Genomic DNA, 22,669 nt, shown 5'->3' on the forward strand with positions numbered 1-22,669 from the left:
TTCTTAATCAAAATGGCATTTGAATTTTTAATTAAATTCTAAATATGATCATTAAAAACCCAAAAAGGCACATTGGCTGAATAGGTTAAGAGATTTCGTTAGAAAAAAAATTTTTTTAACAGGAAGTAAAGCATTTTTTCGTCTCCTGGCATTTATCAGTCGAGATAAAATTCTGAAGATCAGTGAAAATTAAGTAGCTTATCAGAAAGCATTAAAAAGTTTACAACGCAGTCTTTTTTTTCGCTCAGTCAAATTGAATTCTGTCCTAAATATTTAGGACAGAATATGTTCATAGAATTGATCAATATATGCCCATAACCATGGATGTTATTACTGAAGTCAAACAAGCCATTGGCTTCTAGAATTTTCATTTGATATTAAAGTATAGTATACTTTTACAGTTGAAATATTAAACTAGAAACTCAAAAGCAAGTACTGAAATATATTTTTAAAAGATGCAATTCCCTCCCACTTTCCCACAACAAATGACAATATGGTATCCAACATTAAAAAAATTGCGATAGTACAGACAATTGGAAAGTATCTGCCTTGGATAGTGAAAAACAAAAATTCACAGATGCAAGCTAACTGGAATACTTTCAATGCTAACCTTTTATTTTAACCTTCAACTCTGCCTAGTTAGATGAAGCCATTTTAAATTACTGATTACTTACCGATTCCATACTCAATCGCAGAAGCTTTATCCAGACAGAATTACAAAAAAGAATTAAACGAAGAATCCCTTAACATTTCTTTCCGTTTCCTTCCAGAAATAACCAACTTCATATTTTCAACACAAGGAATGAGTCAACCATTATCTCAAAGCACCATAATACAATGATTAAGTCATGGTTATTGGAGTCAGGATCACAATATAAACTGATGTAAACGACTCGGCAAGACCAAATCCGTTTTGAAAAGGAAAATCCGATAGCGTTCAATCCAACTATATTACTGAAAATGAGTAAACAGTTTCTACCTAAAATCCTTTAGTAAACTCGATTTTATCAGTCAGAAAACAATGTATTTACAAGTAGCAGGATGTAAGCAATCAATCACCCGATGTCCATATAGATGGAAAAGATTCAATTGAGACATTATCTACAACCAGCAACCAATCAGTCATTTTTACAAGATTATCAAGTGGGTCATCTCCATAAGGCAGGCGAAATAAAACCGGATAGTTTCCCCTTGGCTTACACGTATAATATTGAACCTAGCAGAGAGATAGGCAGAAAATTCAGCAATTCAAGCGCTTGTAGAACATCCGCGATTAGATTACAGACAGCACCATTTCATTTATAGGTTGACTAATCTCAAGAAATGGAAAACAGAATGACTGGCCTCTGCACACCAAGACTGTTGGCATTAAGTCTATATAATAAAAAGCTGGAAATTGGACAGAAAATTCCTTAAGATACCTCGGTCAAGAACAAACCTCACTTGGAGACTGGCATTTTGCAGTTTTACATTGACATGTTTACACAGATGACCACTGGACCAAACTTGTAGTTTGTGTTATGTATTTAATCCAAGAGCAGATATTTCCCATATCAATTTGGGTTTTCGACGCATAATTGGCAACTTTTAGGAATACAACAACGCACAAAAACAGTTTAATAGAAAATGTATAACAGTAATGCTTCTGAAGCATTCCTGCATAAAGGTAATACGGACAAAAGCGTATATCGAATAAAGAGTGAACAAAATAACTGATAAGTTTTTATATAAACAACCAAGAAAGACACTATTAAAGTACAGAACTATAGCTACACAAAAAGAATCTTTGGAACCTAATGATGGAAGTCTGACAAGTACAGGAGAACCATTTCATAGACCAAGATTCAAATTGCGAACTACGATTGGAAATGGGAGTAATTTTCATCCATTTGTCTATTTAGAGAGCCGTTTTGTATATTGCAGCCAACTGAAAATCAACTGCAGCTGTGTTTCAGTTCAAAATTGCATTTTGTTATTAAATATGTGTCGACAGTCATATCTATGACAAAGTTAGAAATGATTATCGAGGCATTGTGTTAAGCATACAGCTGACAACCCACTTTTCAGAAAAGTCGTTATGCAAGATTCGCAATCGAGTAATGGGTCGATTAATGCTTTTTGCTCTCATTTCAGTCAATGTTGAAATACTATAATTCACATTTATCGATATGCAGTTTCCTATAAGCTGAAGAGAGTGCTCAATTTTTTCTCAGAAGAATGCACGCATCTAACTAGCACGCATTGTTTATTTTTAAGTTTTGCAGTAAATAGGAGAATTTACTTTATCGGATTAAATAAAAAACTGATACACGAATTAATTTTTACTTTTAGCGCAACTGAAAATTTTACTTCAAATGTTCGTTGCATTTTCGAACTAGTATATACGAGAATTTTCCCTCGACGAAAACTCAAAATTTGCTTTTGAAGACTTATGCTTAAAATTAAGGTGTAAGAATAAGAAGCCACTAGGAAAACAAAAATTTCGAATTAAGGGAACAAAGCACAAAAATCAGTGTCTTGGATATCGCAAAGAAAAATTAACCTATCATGCAGTTGCTTATTTTATTTCTAATGGGGAATTTTGGATTAATACATTAGGTGGAAGGTGGTTTATTAACCGTTTGACGTCTAGTTTGATCTAAAAGAAACTAAATATATCTGAAATTTTTTTTAATTTAATCTCACCTATAATCTACGTCCACATTTTGTAAATTGCATTTTCTATTATACATTTAATTTTCAGAATTCTTTACGATTTTTAACTAGATTGCACAAAATTTAAAAAAGATTTGAGAATAATTGTTTTTGCTTGAACTTAATTTTGAGTTTGGTAGGTCCAAAAAATGGATTACAGATGGATAGCATGGATTACAGAAGAGTAAAGTTTTCTATTTATGAACATTTACGAATAAAGGTCAGCTTAAGAGGGACGTGTCTGGCATCAAGGCCAGATAACGATTACTAGGTCTGTTTTCGAAACTCTCTTCTACAAAATAAAAACAAGACTAATTTTGTCGATCCCAAGAAGATTAGCGTCTAAAACATTGAAGTTATCCTAGATTACCATTTCGGGCAATTCCTCAACGTGCTCACCAAAATGGCTCAAGATCAGAATTTCTGTTAATTGATTTCAACAACAATAAATTCATTAATATAGCTTTTCCAATCACAACTCTACTCGTAGATAACCTTTAAAAACTCTGCATTCCATATCAGGAAGAGATGGCAACATAAAATGAAGATGATACTTTTCTGCTTAATGCAACTTTCCTTTCTCTGCAAGATGCTTAATTCTCCATTCGTTCATAAATCCTTTAAACGAACCCATGAACCGACCTCGAACTTATGCTCTCTTCAATAACGGGTCTTCCTGTAGAAAGCTCTTTTCAGAGGGGCAAAGACACACACTCGGGTGGGCAAAGACACACACTCGGGTGGGCAAAGACACACACTCGGGTGGGCAAAGACACACACTCGGGTGGGCAAAGACACACACTCGGGTGGGCAAAGACACACACTCGGGTGGGCAAAGACACACACTCGGGTGGGCAAAGACACACACTCGGGTGGGCAAAGACACACACTCGGGTGGGCAAAGACACACACTCGGGTGGGCAAAGACACACACTCGGGTGGGCAAAGACACACACTCGGGTGGGCAAAGACACACACTCGGGTGGGCAAAGACACACACTCGGGTGGGCAAAGACACACACTCGGGTGGGCAAAGACACACACTCGGGTGGGCAAAGACACACACTCGGGTGGGAAAAGACACACACTCGGGTGGGAAAAGACACACACTCGGGTGGGAAAAGACACACACTCGGGTGGGAAAAGACACACACTCGGGTGGGAAAAGACACACACTCGGGTGGGAAAAGACACACACTCGGGTGGGAAAAGACACACACTCGGGTGGGAAAAGACACACACTCGGGTGGGAAAAGACACACACTCGGGTGGGAAAAGACACACACTCGGGTGGGAAAAGACACACACTCGGGTGGGAAAAGACACACACTCGGGTGGGAAAAGACACACACTCGGGTGGGAAAAGACACACACTCGGGATTCAAACGAGTTCTCAAATTATCAATCGTTAACACCACAAATTAATACGCTTAAGTTAGTTTAACAGAAGGAATCTCCTCCCCAAGAGACCTTTGATATTATGGATAATTCCCGGATGAATTGTTTAACAAATAGAATTAAGCATTTTGTAGAGAAGGGAGAATTGCGTTAAGCAAAGAAGCGTCGCTATTTCCTTTGTTAGCTATCCCTTACCTTGATGTGGAATACAGAATTCGTATAAGATACGTCTACATGGTAACATTGCAATAGGAAATGTTATGCTAATGAGTTTATGATTGTATTGACAACGAATAAAATTAACAGAAGTAAACACAATTCAGTTTTATTTCAGGTTGTCATGAAAAATGCAATTTCTAGCCCATATTTGAGAAATTGTTATTACAAAAGTTGCCAAACTGTTCATGATCTTCCTACAATCACATTTTAAAAATGACATTAGAATTGGGAAGAGATGCCTTGCAAGGTCACTTCTGGAGTACTTTCATAAAGTACGTTTTCCAATGCAGAGAGCCTTGTCCAAATTAGTGGGTGCACTGTATGCTGCAAGAAGCACTACAGGGAATCATCGCGCATGTTGATTATTGGTGACGATGACAGCCACACGGGTAGTTCACGGTTATAGGCTTCCCGCCCGCTCATGAAGTGAGCAGACTGGTGGAGCACCAGTGCATCATCCATGACAGCCAGACTTGTGTAAAAGTTCTTCAGTTTCGGAGGATAGCCTCAAATTCTCTAAGGATCTGTATCAGATTTAACTGCATCCCTACAAAGTTCGCCTTGATTGGCATTGCTACTAAATATAGCTTTCCTTCCTTATAAAAGCTATCAATATCTTCATACGATTGTCAACTCTATCAATGTACACTTTGGATTTTGAAGTTAGACATTGAATTTATCCTAGACCTTGCTGGGATCGGTAAAATTAGTCTCGTTTTCATGTTGAGTAAGGGATATTGAAAGACGGACCTATTCATCTTTCATCCATGCCAGATGACGACAAGTCCTCTTAAGCCTTCCCTTTCCCGACCCTCTTATACCTTACTATCCACTACGTTTTCGATTTTTGAGCACTAGAATTTCACGATTAAAAGGAGAAACACGACACCAAGTTATTTCTACATATTGCGTTCTTCATAAAAATTCCTCACTAGATTAAGATCCTTCGTTTTTATGGTTCTTAAATCTAAAGAAATTTAAAGGGCTGGACTAATATTTTTAATTTAATAAAGATTTTACTTAACTGAAGTAAAGAATTTTAAAAAACTAGTAATGTATTTCGGTATAATTTTCGAAGATCCTGAAGCATATTGGGTGTAATTCGATTCTTTTACTAAAAGAACAATGTATTTATTTCAAAGACTACCCTTGAATGTTCTGTTATAGAAATCTAATGAAAGAATCGACTCGAGTTTTAATAAACTGAAACTGTTCTATCTTGTATATAACCAAGAAGCTATTTTCAAATTTAACCGATGGTCAATTTTAAAATGGGTCCTTTTGAATAGCGGAACTCTTCATACGAATGAAAAAACGAGGATAGGCGAACTTAGAGATTTAAACTTTTCAAGAACGGGGATCCAAAAAGTGTTCCCTTGGTAATTGCAAGCTTTGTAAGAAAATTTATACAAAACTTTTGAAGCTAATTTTAAAGTGAAACGCAAAGCGTGCTCTTCAGTTTTACTCCGAACATTGTTGTGCTGTTGTGTCCTTATGCCTCTGCTTATGCCTTAGTATCTACAATTATCTTTTATGCGTTCAACTCGGCTATGTTAGCTGTATTCAGAGTTCCGCTGAAATATTTATAGAAAAAAGTATCTTCTATTTCTCGGCATACTAAACTTATACTACTTAGCCACTGGTCTATTTCTGCAATAGTATTAAATATGAAATTCACCTAAAAGAAGTGGACTGTTAAACATGCCAAAACCTCTAGAAATCAGTCGCATCACTACCGATAAAGTAGACAATATAGGTTTTCTACACTACAGAATGGCGACAATACATAGGATACTGCATTATAACAGTGAAACAGTAACAAAATTCCAAATTAGAGATAAAAGTTCCAAATTGAAAGTTGCCTCCATGACTTGAACAAAAGGACGAGACAAGCATGAGAAGCACTAAATCTTCACACAACTGAATAACCGCAATAATTTTCCCTGTGATGTAACGAAATTTTAAGTTGGGAATTATTTAAATATTCGAATTTCCAGAAAACCTTTAATGAAATAAAAAAAGAACATACTGGATTTTAAAACTCAAACTCCAAACCAAAATAAAACACAAGGCAACTACTATCATTAAACTAGATGGGCATACATTATTAGGATTTCAGGTTGCATCAGATTACATAATTATTGAAAAAATGATAGACTCGCAGTCATTTTAAGCTTGAATCTACATGTTGCACTTCAGTAACATTTAGATTATTGCTAGAAACTCGATTAAACGATAAAGAATTCCATCTCTTAAGATTCTTTGAATTTTGGATATCCAATTTCCTCAGAGATTGCAGTTTTGTAAATAAGACCCAGATGTGTACCTTAGAGATGTTAATTTTTTAAAACTAGTTTTTATCTATTTAGCTCTTTTTTAAATGTGTTAACTCGAACAGAAAGGCAGACGGATTTGAAAGAATTTTGCTCATGATTTCATAGCCAGCAAATTTGGTGCGCACACATACCATTTTAAGATCTTGAAATCTTGATAAAAATATGCTAAATCTTACAACTCCATTCATTAACTCCTATTCAAGGAGCGCAGATTAACAGCCTGTACTATCAGAATACTTTTAAGATTTATTTAAAACCAGGCAGTAAGCATTGCAATGGCTTCATTCATTTGGTTTATTTCAGAATGGCCAAGCAAATGTGGAAATCCAATCCATGAGTTATTTCTACTGGTCAACTCAATAGAGGGCAATTGGAAAAAGCTTTGCAAGATTCATTTCTTTACAGTATCAAAATAAGCAGAAAAGTTATGCCAAGGGGGGGGGGGCGCAAGAATTAATAAACGAACAAGAATTTGAAGGCTCAAGAATTAGATATATATGAAGTATAATTGGAAATTAGATATATAAAAAGATTCCTCAGAAGAATTGATTTCAGCATTTAGTGCTCAATATTTGGAAAAATCCTCAATGGATAAAAAGATTCAACGAATTCGCAATGCTAAACATACCAACTACTTATTCAATAATAAGGAGTTATTTTATATTATCTAAGTTAAAAGTAGTAAAAACATAACACTAATGTACATATTGTAGTAACATTTCAAGGCATTATTTTAGAAGTTCCTAGAAAATTATCCCGTAACATTTCAAGGCATTATTTTAGAAGTTCCTAGAAAATTATCCCATATCTCAAATTGCACGACATATAAATATATTCTTAATATTTGCTTATGCAGTATTAATGACAAAGTATAAACATAAGTTGAAAGCACATAAAATTTAATGAAATAGGGTAAAAATATGAAAAATTTCACCAACATTCATCTATAAATTATCGTTGTATTCATTTTACCAGATATTTGAATACAAAATCAATGGCAAAAGTTTGGATTCCCAATATGAAGTTTACAAATCAATTTATTTAATTTAAGAATTAAAAAAATAATTACTCAAAGCAAGTGCTCTTTTCTTTGCAGTTCTATATCCTCTGACAATGAGTAGTATTGTTCGGAAATAGTTATGAAGAAAGAAATTTCAATGCATTTAAGTACAACTGAAGATTGATTTATGAAAAAATTATTTCAAGCTATCCAATACATCAACTATTGCACCAATAAGTAGGCAATCCATAGCTCAGATATAAAATATTGGAAAAATTGAACTAAGGTTACTTTAGCCTGATAAAATATAGACTTCCAAAGTCTACTAGAGACTATGTTAGCATTTGAGTAAACTCTTCCTGCCGATTTAAGCATTTAAATGTAACATTTGCTATCTTTTTTAACATCTAGAAAATTATTATACGATGTCTAATTACGCAATATAATTTAACGCTGCAATTTTAATAGAAATGTTGCCCTCAAAAATCAAAGGCTGCAGCCAAGAACTTCTGACTTGCACGAGTTGCTGCATAGGCACTGGGATGGTTAATGTTGCGGCACTCGTCTCGAACGAATTCTAGAATTTTAAAGCTTATGTGTTTTCATCTTTAAAATTGACTTGGGGCATGTTTTTAATTTTCGACATTAATTTTGAAAGCGTTTCATAATGCGTGTTTCCTTAATAACTTCGGTTTTTTTTATTAGTTAAGCTTCCTAATAATTCAATAACTTTGAGCATCTACAAGTATTTAATAATGTGATTTCTAACAGATGATCCATAAAATAAGATGGAAAAATTTTATATCAAACGAGGGCCAAACTGAATTCGGGAATTTTACGCAATCCATTAAAATACATAAAATTTTCTAAATTCTTTAGAAGAGCGCTTTTAGTGCAAATATTTTTAAAGGGAAAAATTAAGTTTGCTACCGAAGTAAATTTTATTTCAAAGACTTAATAAACCACAGAACATAACCGCATGTCAATATCCTCCAAGAATACGAGTAGCGCAAATTTGAAGAAACCTTAAATATGCAGTTGAACGCATCTATAATTATAGAACTCGCTCAATTTCGGAAGAATTCTACACATTCTTTGACAATGAAGTTGTTAAGAGGGAACCACTGTTAAATATTTAACAAATTAGAAATAGTTCTGGATAAAATTTAAAATTCTATTGGATTATGAATTATTTCCATGTAGAAAACTGATTAAAAACTGTATAACTGAATGACTTATCAAGAATAGTCGAGCAGTGATACCTGACTACTGCACCAATAAGTATTCAATTGATATTTTTGGAGGTATACGACTAATTTGTGGAATTTAAATCTGAACTTCGCATTCAGCTATGAAGAACAGGATGTTTTATGTGCATTCCTAACAACTCAATGAGCCTCATCCGAACAACTCAATGAGCCTCATCCGAACAACTCAATGAGCCTCATCCGAACAACTCAATGAGCCTCATCCGAACAACTCAATGAGCCTCATCCGAACAACTCAATGAGCCTCATCCGAACAACTCAATGAGCCTCATCCGAACAACTCAATGAGCCTCATCCGAACAACTCAATGAGCCTCATCCGAACAACTCAATGAGCCTCATCCGAACAACTCAATGAGCCTCATCCGAACAACTCAATGAGCCTCATCCGAACAACTCAATGAGCCTCATCCGAACAACTCAATGAGCCTCATCCGAACAACTCAATGAGCCTCATCCGAACAACTCAATGAGCCTCATCCGAACAACTCAATGAGCCTCATCCGAACAACTCAATGAGCCTCATCCGAACAACTCAATGAGCCTCATCCGAACAACTCAATGAGCCTCATCCGAACAACTCAATGAGCCTCATCCGAACAACTCAATGAGCCTCATCCGAACAACTCAATGAGCCTCATCCGAACAACTCAATGAGCCTCATCCGAACAACTCAATGAGCCTCATCCGAACAACTCAATGAGCCTCATCCGAACAACTCAATGAGCCTCATCCTAACTCAATGAGCCTCATCCTAACTCAATGAGCCTCATCCTAACTCAATGAGCCTCATCCTAACTCAATGAGCCTCATCCTAACTCAATGAGCCTCATCCTAACTCAATGAGCCTCATCCTAACTCAATGAGCCTCATCCTAACTCAATGAGCCTCATCCTAACTCAATGAGCCTCATCCTAACTCAATGAGCCTCATCCTAACTCAATGAGCCTCATCCTAACTCAATGAGCCTCATCCTAACTCAATGAGCCTCATCCTAACTCAATGAGCCTCATCCTAACTCAATGAGCCTCATCCTAACTCAATGAGCCTCATCCTAACTCAATGAGCCTCATCCTAACTCAATGAGCCTCATCCTAACTCAATGAGCCTCATCCTAACTCAATGAGCCTCATCCTAACTCAATGAGCCTCATCCTAACTCAATGAGCCTCATCCTAACTCAATGAGCCTCATCCTAACTCAATGAGCCTCATCCTAACTCAATGAGCCTCATCCTAACTCAATGAGCCTCATCCTAACTCAATGAGCCTCATCCTAACTCAATGAGCCTCTGGTTTGCTTTTATAGCTAAGCATGAGAAAGATTGACATTATCGTTCGATATCTTTTTACGGGAAATTTAAATTTTTTTCCACCACACTACCAAAACTGAAAGTATAAATTAAGCTTCTTTTGGTGGTAAAGGGAGAAATTGAATTTATAGTTATTAATACTTTCCCACCCTCTCACCAGCCGGCCGGAAGCTAGCCCGTCCTATTTTTTAAGAAAAAGGGGAGGGGAGGGTGCTATCCTAAACCTTTTATCCCCAATTTAATGTTAAATATATTAAGCCTTTCTATTAAATACCTATCCCTAATAGTGCGCGCGCACTTCCCCGTTATTTTCATCTGAATCTCTCTAAAATAAGAAGCCCATCTTTATACTTCAGAGTTGGAACGAGGGAAAGAAATGAAATTTCTCCTTCTCTTTCTGCAACTGAAATGGTATCCAAGTACCTCCTGAGAAGTTATCGAGTTTCGATTTCATGACGCAAGGCTCAGATCTGTGCCAAGATGCACAATTGCAGATGTAAGCTGACAAGTTATGGTTTCATTAAAGAGCCAAATATGGCCAAACTGAGCCAATCATGGCTTGCAGTTGTAAATGCAATATTAATGAAATGTCAATGTAGTATTCATTTTTGTATTCAACAACGTATTCATAAGAATGTATTCATACGTAAGAATGTATGACGATTAAAATCGAGACCTTCGGATAAAAAAAATTAAGTGAAACGACGTGGGTTGATGAACACCGAATACTAAAAAGTTAGTGAAACTGGTTTGATTAATACAAAATCTATTCAATTTCACTTCAATCTGTGATACAGGAAGATAAATCCAGAAAGTAGGCAACATTGATAGAATGAAGTGCAATTTATTAGAGATTTATAGATGCTGGTCTTGAATTAAATTTAATGGCGAAAAAAATTCCTTCATTGAAGTATTTGCAAATTTATGTAAATGAAACATTCTTCCCGCATCTAATGTTACTGATGAAGGATTTTGCAAGAGCGGATTGAAAATGGTGTTCCTGCCATTTTACATTCAGTTCTTTAAAATGCATTGTTACTGGTTATTTGAAGTTTCAAAGATTTCGATATCGAGAAAGATGAGCATTTGGCGCTTAGTTAAAGGGTCGGAAAATTTATATTTCCATCTTAATTCCACGTCTTTACTTCTGTATTATTGTGGTAGACACCATATTAATTTTTGAACCCCAATTTCAGAATCGTAATTCAGGACACTTTCTCACAATTTAAAATAACAAACGCATAGCATTTCCTATGCTGATGCATTATTTTCCTAGGAGAAAAATGGAATCCAGAGGGAAAAATTATACAATTTACGAATTTTTACTGATACTCACTACTAATAGTCGTTTATAAGTTAATAAATTTCATAGTATATAATTCCAAAATTATTGTCACCATTTATTCAGTTTTACCGGGTGTAAACTTGCATACACTTTTAACATCCATCCTATTTACATTCTCGGCTCTGAAATTAAAAATCATTGCTTGAAGAGTTAAGACTCGAGTCTTTAAAGGCAAAAAGTCAGATGACTTGAGGAAGTCAATTTTATTCTCAATTTCATAAATATTGAAAAAAATTCATTTCAATCGGACGAATTAATATTCAATACTGTTCGGTGCTCAAAGTATTGAATTTCTTGGATTGAATTTCTTTTATTGAACGGTATGTTGTGGGTAGTTAACTATAATTTAAAACGGTTTCAAATTTATGTTTTTATATTTACATGGTCTTTCAAAACACAAGACAAGATATCGTATTCTTCACAGAGTATAGTTTTATAGATGCGTCGAGGCTTGTATACTATTATTCGGAGCAGCTACTTATAGAAGAATTAGTTTCGAATTCTAACCTTAATGGTATGAAGATTTTTTTTTTTGGGGGGGGGGAGACGAATGTAAATTTGTTTCCTACCATATTTAAATATGTTTGAATTCCAGATAGAAAATAGAGAAAGCCACTGAGAGCATTGCTTCTAAAGATTTTTATATTGATTAATATAAAGAGTTTCTTTTAAGCGAATGTTATGAAGTGAGATATTAGATCCAACTTTAATCGAAGTATTTCGGGCTTTCAGAACTGGAAAGAGATTTCTACACTACTTTGCAATAAACTGCACATAACACTTTTAACGATTAACATATTGAAAATTAGACATCTAATGGACAAAAGAGAATCGAAATCATTTGAATGTCTGTATCAAGATCTTTCGCATGCAATTGCGAAATAGAATTGCAATTTTTCTGCTAACAAGGTCAGGTTTTTGAAATTTCGTCGAAACTCGGAGAACTCTGCCACAGAAGTCTGATCAAATAGTAGAGAGCACTTGCCAAGACAGTCTACAATGGGGATTTAGAGTTAGTCAAGCTCTTCAAGTATTCATTGCACATGCTCATTTAATATCTTTAGAAACATCCTATTTTGGATAACATTCTATAAATATTTCTTAAATGATACAGAAAATATTCAAAAATATTTTTAATTATAATTTAAATCAAAAAATATTACCATGTTAAATTCGATTCCTTGGGCTCTTCCGGACTGTATTTTCTGAAGAAACTTTCCGATCTGTTCGGGAAGAGCAAACAAGCTCGGGTTTACAGGAACAACAGATTCCTAAAGAAACTTATCAGGTCAGGTTCCTCCTTCATGGAGCAGCTTGCAGTAGATTCTTATATGCATTCAGTAATGAAAGAACCAACAATCCTAAAAAGAAATAACTTTATTTAAACCTCTATACATGTGGGATTGAGATAAAACTTATAGTATTATAAAGTTTAATGAGATAAAATTTAATTTACCAAATATTACTTAATCTTCTCTGAACTATAAGAAAATATTGTGAACGTCAAGAAATTCGAACTCTAAATTTTAACGAATCCACGCTTTAAGCCATTTCGCATTCGGAAAACCTTTTTGGGGCTTTTTTGAACACTTGTAAACTGAATTCATTGGATGAAATTTGGTATGTGGTCTTTACACATCTTGTAAATATCTCTATATTTCTACAAAATTTGATACGAAAACGAATGAATACGATAACTACAAAACGTAAAGCACTAGATAGATAAAATTTCGTATATAGAATTAGCATTTAAAGTGTAGAAACACAAAAGGGAAATTTCGAAATAAATATATTGAGATTTTATCAGTTCTGTACTTTCTTATGGATATAAAAGTGATAACTCAAAAACGCAGCGCCATAAACGTCGTATTTATAGCAAATGTTATTTGTCTATGTAATCTTACTAAAATTGCAGTTTTGCAAAATTGTGGCTTCGGTCGAACAAAGATTCTATATTTCTGAATATATGGTTCATCGAAAAAATTCTCTACTTCAAAAGCAAGACTCACACAGGGGTTGAAAATGAAGTTGAGCACCCGTGGAGTTCAATCTCGTCGCAGTTCAATAATTATATGTGAAGGAAGATAAGTGAGACAATGAAGAGAAAGTATGCGAGAAAATTTCTGCAAGACTCCGTCCAGTTGATTCTTATCTGTACACAGTATACAGAGTTAGATGCCAAACAGTTAAAGTTATTTCGAATTGCAAATGTCATGTCAAAAGGCTTGCGATTTTAGAAATCTCTAGCCAACCTAGGTAACCAATTCTTCGAACTCGATAAAATAAATTTTACACTAAATTAAAAGGCCATTTAACATTAAGAGGTCAACATTTTTACTGGTTAGATATGTACGTAAATTGGAGAAAAAAGACGAAATGACTCCAGAGGGCGATTCTGGGGCTATATCGAAATTTTATATTTTGAGAGCTTAAAAATTGAAGTGCGGCATGGAGCAGGTGACACTTGAACTGTATAAAGATTTTGAATTAGATAAACATTTTTGTAATTGTATCAGTTCGTCCGTGGTCTTCCAGCCTTAAATCTATATGGCAGAACTGAAAAGCTTTAAGCTAGACGTATGAAAACTTATTCCTCTGAGTAAACTAACCCAAATTTTAGCAAAGTTGACACGAAAATTTTATGTCGAGGAGGCATAAAGTTGAAAGCAGTTTTCTTAAAGTAACTTATTGATTATAAAGTATAAAGTCAATGTGCTCATTATTGGTGCAATCAAAATACGATAAATGTTAAAATCAAAGTTCAAATTAACATTACCATATCTTGGTCAACAGATTCGAACCATTCATCCTTTCTGTTTCAAGTTTAAACGAACTGAAAGAAACCGTTTAAAAAAGGTGAAGCAACAAACCAGTTGCCCCCAGTTAATTTATCTTCCGCCTCGACCGAAGAGCTAAAGCCACTTCGCATATTCCGTCTAAAGTACTTACACGAGGCTAGTTTAAAAAGCAACCAAATTTGCATTACAGTTGCTGAGAACCACAGATCACGAAACTTGCAAAAATATCGGGTTCGAACTGTTTAGTTTGAGACTATGGTGCGGAATTGGAAAAACATAGACCATAAAAATTCGGATCCGAAATAAATTTCTGTATGGATGTTTTCCAAATGTCCACCAAACTCAATTTTCACACGAGAGTTGTAGGTTTCAGTCAAATTTTGAACAAAATCCTTTCAGTGGATGTCTGTTCGAATTTAAGTGGTAATTACAAAGAGAAGGGATCTAAAATGGTACACAGATTTAACATTATGAAATTTTGAGCCAAATCAACTTGGTTGACAGTTGGTCGATTTATACTTTCAGAAACGTGTAAACTTGTCTTGAGTGTTACAAATTTGGCATGTGACTGCGACTACAAGCGTAGACTTTCTATTAAACTGTACAAAAACTTGCATAAATAAATTCGATTTTCAAATACTCTTTGCTTCAAACCAAGGAATAATCGGCAAAAAACTCGCCAAAGATCAAAACACGGGTTCAATAGAAATGGCAAACTGATGTCAAAGTTAGCATTTCTTGTCTATAGGAGACTAATGCCATGCAAGGCGTTCTCAGAACTTGGCTAGGATTAGTTTGGTTCAGTGGTGCAAAGGCCGATTTGTCGTACGTTATTTTCCAGGTTATGTTTAATGAACATTCTTAAAAACAAGTCATTTTAATTCGAATTTCTCCAAGTAAGGCATTGCCGGCCCAAAGGGTATCAATTGACAAAATGATATATGCTTCAAAGTGGATTGCCTAAGTAAAAAGTTTTTGCATATACATTACACATGCTTAAAATACAATTACACATGTTACATTTGACGTTCTCTGGAATAACACTTATTGGAGAGCATGCGAGGAAACGTCGTGAAACTACTCCCACTCTTTGCTAACTGATTAAAACAAAAATTTGTCAGATATAACTGTCATCTGAAATTAATAGAATTTTGTATATGATCTTAAATTGCGTTTATATGCATGTAAAAGTACAAATCGATAAAAGCCAAATTTGGAGACGAATTTGATTTCAATTTTGAGCCGTATCTACATTTTAGATGCTGAACTTGTGTATCAAACTATGCGTTGGTTCTGTAAGTTTTATATTTACGACGTTCGTTTTACTCTGATAGCTTCAACTAACTTTCTCCGATTAGATTTCTTCTCAAAATTTGACAGAACTATTAATTTGATATTAAGTCCCATACCAATTCATCTGTTTAGCTCAAAGCGTTTGAATTTATTTTCCCAGAAACACGGGAAAAAATGCCAAAAAATGCGATTTGGATTTAAAGATATCAGAAAAGATTCGTGAAAAATCCCTAATTGAATTTTTTTGCAAATAGCAATACTTTTTATAAGAAAGTAAAGTTTGATGAAATCGGCGTAATGGTTGTGACTTGGTGGCTATCATGGCTTTCACAGGAAATGAAATACAAGGCGAGAAAAATCTCGCCCTATTTTATATTCTATTCATGTTAATTTAATATATCTTCACTTTGCATACAAAACCGTTTGACCTAGAACTAGTAAACTTGTCAGAAACTTATTTTAGAGGGTGGAAATTTCACTTCGGGAAAAGGTGCAAATTACAATCAGAATTTTCATTAAATGAAAATGAAGCGAAATATCGGTATCTTTCCTCTATGACTTCCGAAAGTATTGCACAAATGGTTTTTGCATCGTTTTAAAGTTCAAAAAATCTTAAATTATACCAATGTTAACTTATAAATTAAGTTTCTACATTTAATGAATTTTAAGAAAATATTTTAACCGTTTCCAACAATTTATTTCACAAAGAAATGAAGTGCGTAGAAAAAAGTTTTATTTATCATGTTGCAATTACGCTGGCAAAAACTCCAGTTAAAAGACTGAGTTAACTCTTTCTGAAATTTTAACCTAAAAAAGCGATTTAGCATTTTTCGATATTAATGTCTGTATGAAATGCGATATTTTCTAAAAAAGCAACACGAGAAAAGTTCTACGATGTTTTAAAATGGTTATCAGTTCAATAATTCAATCTTATTTAAGGCATATACAACTTAATACATAGGATAGCCACAGTAATCAGGGACCAACAGCTGATTTCTACAACTTTATTAGATACATACGCGAATTAGTCTAAATGAGATTTTATATAGTTTGAACCCAATATTCCTATAAATTACGTTTACAGGATTTTTTATACATTAAATTTTTTTTTATACGGATCCTATATTCTATAAGTCATTAAATATTAATGTCTCAAGCCTATTTTATTAAAAGTTCCACTCTTTTGCAATTAGAATGTATTAAGTCATGAAAATTTGAATGCCTACTCTATAAATAAAGCATCGTCTTGATGAAAATGCGCTAGTGAGGGCTAGGATTTTCTAAAGCCGATTGTCTAAAATAATGCAAATGTTGATAATCTTAAAATAATGATATTCAAAGCATTATAACTAGATCAGGCATGATCTCGGAAGACAACCGTTAGACGCAAGATAATTTTACCGACTATAATTTACAGGATCGAAGAACTGTATAACGTAGAATTCATAATTTTCTGAAGTGCATTTATTGAAATAACACTTGCCGCATTCAAATCTTTTTGAAGACAAAACTGAATTTGACGAATCAGAAGTTCCCTGAATTCTTCCAAATACTGAATTATAAAATATTCTCCGATACATATAACCTTACAATACTAAAAGATTCGATTTTCTGTAATTAAAAATGACTGGTTTCAGTAAAAAAGTTCGCATTTGTTGAAGCACTTTCATTTCACATTCAAATTTAAATCGTACGGCAAATTGGAGATGACAGCAAATTAGATATTAAAATGAACAAAATGTCGTAAGGCTTCTATAATGTGACTTATGGAACTGTAAATTTGAAGCTAATATTTTGATTAAGCTATTAAGAGACCAAGGCACAAATATTTAACTGAACTTTGTGAGTTTTACACCTGGTAACCCATTTGGTCAAGAAAGGCGTCCAATATTAAATAAAACGCATCAATTTAGACTCAGAATTTATGTATGAAAGAGCCACATCACTGCGCGCAATTGAAGTAGTGGAGTGCATGAACAATTTCATCGGCATTTGACTTGGATGGCGTAAATTTACTCCTGAACTGAATCGGTTAAAAACATTCTAGATGCCAACAGATCCATTAACCATGTTGAGCACATTTCGGATTTTAATTAAAAGTTTTGAAACATTTAACTTTAATTATATGAACAAATTGAAAAATGCTGAAAGGATGATTTTAAGTAGAGTTTATGACTAATTGGCTAGACTGCTTTAGTTGAGTAAAATTATTGGGAACAGCGATAAATTTAAGTATCTTACTTTACAATTTAAAATTTATTTCAACACTGAAGAATAAAATATATTCTTAACCGTACAAATTAGAACCAGTTGAAGTGGTCACCAAAACTCGCATACTCTAAAAAGGTGTTATTCCAGAGAACATGTTTCATGTCATTGGTGTACAATTATGAAATATTGTTTTCAATAAAGAATTTATCGTTTGATCCTAAATTCGTAAGAATGTTACGGAGCCCCCATTAATACCTATCATGCGGTTAATAGTACCCGAAAAACTAATTCCTTTTAGACGCGTTTATCCCAACCGATTGAAATCTGTTTGACCCAAAACCACATTATATTATATATAAATACTAGCCGCCTTTGGCGACAAGCCGGTTCGCCAATCTTAATGTTCGTTAAAATTTTAATAGTTAAATATTTTATGCAATTCCTTCTTCATCAAAATATTTTAAAACTTCAAATTTTGGATAGTCATATAATTTACTCATAATATTATAAAGGCCTTCAGGTCATAATGTAATATGTATTTCTAATTTTCTGTTAGATCCCGTAGAATTTATACTTTAAAGTGGAAAGGATGAATCTGCAATTAATATAATAATATTTTTTACTGAAACAAAGTATTTTTTGTAATATGATTACTGAAAACAGTCACCGAGCGTTTAAACTAAAGAATATCTTTAATTTATGTAATATTTCAAGAATTTGTCAACAAAATTTTCTCAGATTCATCATGGACATATCGATTCATTAACAATATTTAATTTTACAAACACTAAGAAAATAAAACGAATCGTTTAAAATAATCGGCTGAAAACAGGCTAAAAACAGGCACTTAAAACTATAAGCATATACAAAAAATATATATAAGTAACATAAGTACAATTTAATAACAAAAGCATGCAACTAACCTAAATATAATTTGAATCAAGTTCGCAATCAGTCACAACAATCAGAACAATGCTCATGCTTGAATTTTCAACGTCAGTTACGATAACGCATATGCATGAAATTTTCTACTCCAGTTAGGGTAACGCTATGCAGATAATTTTTAATTTCCTTTATTCTGTTTTATTTTAGTTCAAAAGTACTTCAGAATGAATCTAAATGATCGATTTATTAACAATGTTTTATTTAAAATGCTTCAAACATTAAGAAAATAAACAGAATCGTTTGAAATAATCGGCCGAAAAATCTTAATCCTAGCCTTATTTTGGTAGGGAAAAAATTGAAGACTTACACATTTGGCGGTGGGGAAAATGAAAGGATTTTTGGCGGGAAAGTTAGTTTTTAATTAATAATTAAAATTCTAATTAAAAATTCAAAAAAGGGACCACAGGTATACATTCCCGGACTCCAAGGTATACATGTACAAAATTTGGTAGCTGTAGGTCAAACGGTCTGGCCTTTAGAGCGCCAACACACACATTGAGCTTTATATAAGTATAGATATATCATGTTTACATGCTTTTGAAGTTACAGACTGACCGACCAAAGTCAAACCCTTGATAGATTTGACTCAAAATTTAATGGACATCTATACTATAGATATTAAGCCTGTACCAAGTTTAGTTTAGCTCTATTAATGTCCCGTTTTAAAGCAACACTAGTCTATTGAAATATGTACCAAGTTTCATCTGAACTCTCGAAGTTGGTGCTAATTTGTATTTAAACAGCAGGGAAGATTTCTTTAGGACTGATTTTGCTTATAATTTGGCAAAAATTTAATTATCTTATGTAAAAACCGTAGTCCAAATTCACCCGTCTGTCTCAAAGTATTTTTGAATTGACTATCACAGACGAACAAACAGTTGTATTCATAATCGGGGAGGTCAAAATATCGAATTTGAATTTTTCGACGATTACAGTACTTCATATGTTAGAAAGAATGAACACGGAGTCGAAATTTAAAAAATCAACACTTCTGCCGAGCACATGCAGCAAACTCATTTAGTAATATACTTAGTACGATTTTATTGTCAATAAATAGCAACTGAATATATTGTAATTTTAGGAGACAATTTTATGTAAGCTGCTTGAAACATGACACTCGGCATCTAGGCTTAAAAGTTGAGAGGTAGTATAAATTGTAAATTAAGAAAAATAATATTTCAAATTACTTACATTTGCAGAAGTCCCGTACAGGCGTAACGCACCAGCAGGTAATTACAGCAGTCAGCCTCCATGGCGTTTTCTCATTAGCCGATTCTTGCATAGCAAGTCTTCTAAAATCCCGTCCTTTTTCGGATTTTCTAGACTAACCAAGTATCCAGGGAATAGCAGATGAGGTGACAGATTGAATGGCCTGAAAAGAACGGAAATACATCAGTGAAACGTGTTTAAACTGTTCACAATTTAAAAATATAGAAATTGACATGACCCTTAAAGGGATCTCAGTTTATAAAACCATTGACAGGGATTTATTTCGCTTATCAGATGATGCAACTTATTTGGGGCATTATTTTAATTTCTATTAAAAGGGCATTTGGGTAGTGAAGCGTTTTAGTGATTTGCCTTTTAAATTTATATTTTTATTTGATTGCAGATTAAAAATTCAGTAATTCGATGCACGAATCAGACTCATCATCTTTTGCGAAACTTTTAATAAAGAATCAAAAGACAGCATACTGGTATTGAGCTGATGCTAGATAATCAGTTTCAGTTTTTTTTTTATGTGGAACAAATGCTTGACAAAACATGCTGAAGCGCCTTCAAGAAAATCCCCAAGACAGTTATCCTCCTGCCCTAGCATTAAAATTGTGAACCATTGTTAAGGCCATAGCCACCACGAATTTTTTTTACTTGAGGTCCGCACATGACCGTTTTGTACTTCAATATTATAGTGAACCGAGAATGTAAGGATTTTTTTGTCGATCGAAATTAAAATTGTTAGAAACTCAATTTGTGTGGAAATCACATGCCAGATTTAATCTTACTAAAATGTTGAGTTTTTATCACATACAAATATATTTACTGACAGTCAACCCATTAACTGCATTAGTTTCAAGATGTGGCACAGATAACTTAGCTGTTAAAATTGTACCACATATCAAGCGTCTACATTTTCATACTTCATAGCTATTGTGTTGCACTCGGACAGATGTTTTTTTAATGCTTTTGGCCCAAAATATAATCGAGCTCTTAAAATTTTGAGCGACGTTTTATTTTTGTAACTCAACGAGTTTCGATTATAGCCAAATTCAGACATCTCTAAAGATAGTTTCCGAACTCTTGGAGGACTGAAACATGACAATTCATGAAAAACTCGAGTTCGAATTTTGGCGATTATAATGAGCTATGAGAAATGGCATGAAAAATTAAAACCCATCAAAGCGCAAAGCATAACTAATTAGATGCGACATAATCCAATCATTCAACTTCCCCTAGATGAAATTTCATTTAAAATTGAAATTTTTCAGGAACAAAATGTAATGGATAATTGCAACTTGTATAATTTTGAAATGAGAACTGCACAAAAAATTTCTAGATAAATAATTGAGCTATCAACAAATTTAACAGTATTTTCCCCTTGTAACCAGACGTTGCATTTTCGACATCAGAGTGGCTCGTTTTGGTCCTTTTATCGTCAAAGTTTAACACTACGCTTGCATATAAAATTTTTTGCATTCAACGCATTAGAGAAGCTACTAAGCTCACATTATAGTTTTAGGCGAATTTTTAAAGTTAAAACAATATCTGCAACTTTCTAGCTTCAGATGCCCAAAGGATCGTGACTTGCAATTCTCACTGACGAATACAGGCGCTTTCAGGTTGGAGAGTATAGCAGACTAACCTCTAATTGATTTGCTGGGAACATTGCTTTCGTTTTATGCTGAATCTCGTAAATACAACTTAACGCTCATGATTCTCTCGTCAATTGAAACGTGTTCTTAATGAAGTATAATTCCATGGCATCGTTTAAATGTTTATTAAGTTTCACAAAATTAAGTTTCCGAGTATTTTATATCAAATTTTAAGTTATATTTTAAGGTAATGTAATTACAGTTTGTTCCAGGATTAGCAGAAACGTTTTTTCCTGAAGCTTCCAGAAATGGAAGGAAGTCATGCGATTACTATTTGATGAAATACAAATGGTTTTAATATCATTACAATAATGTAATGTAAGAAAAACTAAGTTATTTTAAAATTTGTCAAAATTCAGGAAAATTCTATGGCAATAAGATTTTCTTAGACAATTTTTTAAATTTTATAAAGACACAGAAACTAAACTTTTGCTTCGATATTTCAGGAAATAATTTCCCAAGAAAATTCAGATTTCATTTAGTATGCAATTCAAGTTTCATAAAATCGCTTAGAGATAAACATTTTCATTTTATAAAGTATACCTGTGCCGAATTTGATAGTTTTAGTGGCTGTCCTGTAAACTTCGGCAACAAATATATACACTTCCTTGTTAAGTATAAATTTCACAGTTCAAGAGAAAACCAACCGAGATAAAGAGTAATAAATAAACAGTTAGAATTGAAATATGCTTTGAGAAATTAGAAGTTGCATTAAAAAATGGGTCGGAATACGTTTGAATTCGATTGTTCAAATTCTCGTAATTCTATAGTTTCAGATTTCATAGTGTAGGGATAAAATGCAGTTAGAAAGCGATTGTTTTGCATTTGCGAACTAAATATTGAACATACTAATATATAGCCATAAAGGTTTTGAACATAAAGGTTGTGACCCAAATGGACAAGCAAATTGTTTTTCGGGATAAGCCGTTGAAACTTTTAATTGATAAATTTCTTATTCGAACTTCAATTAAAAATTCTTCAA

The 22,669-nt window shown here is 33.7% G+C and overlaps 1 long non-coding RNA gene across 2 annotated transcripts; it reads right to left on the reverse strand.

Annotated features, from left to right (window-relative positions):
* Positions 1-12,073: 12,073 nt before the first annotated feature.
* LOC129957587 (uncharacterized) lies at positions 12,074-20,180 on the reverse strand. 2 transcript variants are annotated; one of them, XR_008782786.1, is made up of 3 exons: positions 20,009-20,180; positions 12,734-12,931; positions 12,074-12,564 (listed from the first exon to the last, which is right to left on the reverse strand). It is a non-coding gene; the product is annotated as an uncharacterized LOC129957587 (long non-coding RNA). The 2 variants fall into 2 exon arrangements; XR_008782785.1 differs by having other exon boundaries at positions 12,074-12,641.
* Between the last annotated feature and the right edge of the window lie 2,489 nt (positions 20,181-22,669).

The sequence above is a fragment of the Argiope bruennichi genome, chromosome 11 (genome assembly GCF_947563725.1).
Source record: "Argiope bruennichi chromosome 11, qqArgBrue1.1, whole genome shotgun sequence".
Lineage (NCBI taxonomy): Eukaryota > Metazoa > Arthropoda > Arachnida > Araneae > Araneidae > Argiope > Argiope bruennichi.